Source organism: Berghia stephanieae, chromosome 1, assembly GCF_034508935.2.
Source record: "Berghia stephanieae isolate SIO BIC M18660-M18661 chromosome 1, UCSD_Bste_1.3, whole genome shotgun sequence".
In the NCBI taxonomy this organism is placed as follows: Eukaryota; Metazoa; Mollusca; class Gastropoda; order Nudibranchia; family Aeolidiidae; genus Berghia; species Berghia stephanieae.
Genome location: NC_088360.1, coordinates 137,403,027 through 137,407,231, shown reverse-complemented (window position 1 = coordinate 137,407,231; position 4,205 = coordinate 137,403,027).

The window sequence follows — 4,205 nt, the reverse complement described above, 5'->3', positions numbered from 1 at the left end:
CAGCCACTCTCATAGTCGATTGACTCTTTCGGCTAGACTCGGTGCTTGCTGTAAGGTGACCGTCGATGCTACACATGCACGTTTAATGTTAGCTTTGTTGTCTCAAAAAGCTCTTGAGCTCGAAACTTTCCTTGTTATAATGGGATTTATTCTGAATAATGGAAAATGAACTATAAATGATCACTTATGATCAAATTATTATTTTGTTCTATCTCTCTTTTGTTTAGGGCCATAAATAGCCTAAGGCTTTTTTTTTTGTTTTAACACGTCTTTTCAATGCGTTTGGAGAAAAAAAAAGTTACACTCAGACGAGGGGCTGCGTGTATATCTCTTGATCAAATATTTAAACATATCTGGGAATATTGTTTTACATGAATACGAACCTGCAAAAAAAAAATATAAAGAAAATGAAAGAAAATAAAAGTGTAAACAAAGTCGTACATAAATGATACAACGGACAGAGAACACCATGGAAATTTGCTTGGGAACAATTAAGATGTGCTCTTTACAGTTCAGTAGCACAGATTACGCAGGATCAGATATGCAGTAGGGGGAAATACGTCATCAAAAGTGGCTAGTGAGAGGTCGAACGCCGCCATTTTATCTTTTATGCAACCAGGGACGCTGTGCGATTTAATCTCTATTTTAATGACTTTGATTGAGTTCGATTAACCTTGATTTGTGAACGGAAAATAGAAAAAAAGGCCAGGTTTATGATGAGATACTAAATTAGTAGTCTGTGTTCAGTAGATAGAGCTCGCGCCTAAGGACGTAAACTGGACCAGTAGCGGTTCCAAGTGGAATAGAGATATTATTTTCATACACGTAAGCCTAAGAGTTAGGTTGATTATTTAAGCTGGGCTAGTAAAATTGGAAGGAGATACAATGCAGTAGACTGGCGTCCAAACTAAACGCCAGAAAGCAATTGTTACTTTTCGTTGAAAGCTACAGAAACCGGGGTAAATTGCGTCTTTTTAGGTCTCGTCGTTCAAAAGAAATAATATCTTATGAAAAAGATGAGTGAGGGTAATGTCCTATTCAGAGAACTGATCGTCGCCCTGTGATGATACTAATTATGATGACGGTGGTGATAACATGCTGATGATAATGGTAATAGTAATAATAACATTAATGATAATGATAATAATAGTAACCAAAATAATAATAACAATAATGATAATAATAATAATAATAATAATAATAATATTATAATAATTTATCATTATTATTATTATTATTATTATTTATTTTTATTATTATTATTATTATTATTATTATTTATTATTATTATTATTATTATTATTATTATTATTATTATTATTATTATTATTATTTATTATTATTATTATTATTATTATTATTATTTTTATTATTTATTATTATTATTATTATTATTATTATTATTATTAATATTATTATTGTTATTATTATTATTATTATTATTATTATTATTATTATTATTATTATTATTATTATCATCATCATCATCATTATTATTATTATTATTATTATTATTATTATTATTAATATTATTATTATTGTTATTATTATTATTATTATCATTTATTATTATTATTATTATTATTATTATTATTATTATTATTATTATTATTATTATTATTATTTTATATATTATTATTATTATTATTAATATTATATTATTATTATTATTATTATTATTATTATTATTATTATTATTATTATTACTATTATTAAAAACAAGAAACAGTGGTATGTTTCCTCTTCTTCTTTTTCTTTGACGTCGACACCGTCGTCGTCATCATAACAATAAAGAGAGATCATTCTAAAAGTAAAATGTGGGCCTGGATTCTGGGCAGCAGCCTGTTATTAGAGTGACCATATAGGTTTTAAGACATGAAAACATTCGACCATCGACTCCACATGCAATTTAATATTAAATAGATTTGTAGGGAGAATAACATCTAATTTTTTGTCAGGGGCGGTCCGCAAACATGTCGGGAAGAGTTCCACCTCGCTGAGACAGGTTTCTATGTTAGAATACTACCCATTTCCACTCGAAAAACCTAACGCCATTAAGATTAATTTACTTAAGACTTAATATAAAAGCGCAACAGCTTAGAAGAAATCTGGGTGAATAGGCGATTTATATTTTGTTTGACATTATATATATATATATATATATATATATATATATATATATATATATACGTTTATATATATATAATATATATATATACAATCATATATATGAATATATATATATATAATACATAAACGTATAATATATATATATATATATAATATATATATATATATCGAGTATATATATATATTATATATAATATTTCAAGTATAATTATGAAATGGTTTTCGTTTTTAATTAATTTATATATATATATATATATATATATATATATATATATCTTGTAAAAATAAATATAAAACGCCTATTCATTTATATAATCTACATTTACTTCATTCAGGAAATTGCCGACTGCTGGTACTAATATTATCTTTCGATATATAACATCATCAGATAAGTTACCGTTGATAGTTGACAGATGTAGGAGGGTATCAAATCCCAGTAAATTGCAGTTTTTCTCAATTGTTTTTTTTTTTTTTTCGCTTCTCTTTTTAAATGAAACGAGTTTATCCCTCTTATTTCAATATTCATATATGGTATTCAAATTAGCGTTATTTTTTTTGGTTTCTAGCGCCAGAAATTAAAACGATCTCGGCTTTACGACATTTACCGCGGAGGAGTATATCGCGGAGTTCCTAATCCCAAGACCAAACATGAGGAACAAGAGGAGATAACTAGGAAAGCGAAGCACTTGTATTATTTCCCCTGGCGCCATGTCCCCGAAAATCCTCAGACAGCTCAGGACAGACGATCCCGTTAAAGAGGGACATATTATCATTATTATTCCCGTGACAATCGTCCAAAAATGGGGCCAGAAAATTTGGTGGTGGCTGGCACTCTAAAAAACAGCCACTCTACCCGCACTTGTGGTTTGTGTCAAGGATGCGGCGATTATGAAATGCATATGGTTATGTATATGGCTGTCTCTCCAACGTTAATCGCTCCACAATGACGTCTTGTCATGTTGAAATGTTTGGCTTCTCAGATGAAAAAAAAAAGAAAACCGAGCTAAAAATAATAAAATAAAGAAATGAAACTTTACAAACAAACAGATAAACAAACAAACAAAACATAAACAAGCCCGGCTCTAAATTTAATGGCAGATTGTATCGTGAAATGGCATTTTTTTGGAAACACCCTCATCACGTATAATGATTAAACATTTAGTGAGATAAAGTTCTTACGGTATTACCTTTATATCTGGGAGTACACATGCAATGAGATTGCAAGCGAACAGGAATGTAACAGATATATGCAACTAAGTAAATAAATTAATCGCTCTATTTCATATTTCTTTATCTATTATAGATAAATATTAATAAATTGATAAATGAAATAAATAAATAGCTACATAAATAAATACTTTTTAACAATCAAGTTGCGAATTGTGTTTTAAGAATAAGTGCATGAAGAAAATCTAGAGAGAAGGCCGCTAAGTGTTAATGCAACTTTGAATGATGTCCAATTTCATTTGTCACTAATATGTGTTTTGATGTAAATTTGATGGGGTTTATGTTTGTTTGTTAGTTTGCTTGCTTGTATTGTTGTTGTTTTTTTTTTTAATCTGTTTTGTTTTTGGTTTTGGGTATTTGTTGGGTTTTTGTTTCTATTTTATTTTTTATTAATTTCTTTTTGGTTGTTTGTGTTTTGTTTTGGGTTTTATTTTTTGTTTTTTTGTTTTGTGTGTGTGTGTGTGTGTGTGTGTGTGTGTGCTTTGTTTTGTTTTTTTTCGTTGTTTTTTTTTCTTTTTACTTGCATACATGATCTTGACAGGGCACGGTGCACTTTTAGTTCATCTCAATATCAGTGCATATTTTAGGATAATATGTTCAGCCCAGTAAAGACTCAAAGACCAGAACGCCATTAGCGGAGTCAAACATGAGAATGAATACACACCCTTTCAACCTACGACAATTCCATGCATACTTATTAATTTGTTCAAAATATTTATCAAACACACAACACAATTATACCATCGTTGAAAAAAAATCCTGACTTATAAATTAGATTACATATTGAAATCACTAGAAAGACAAGAAATAGATAAATAGATAAAAAGATAGATAGATAGATAGATAGA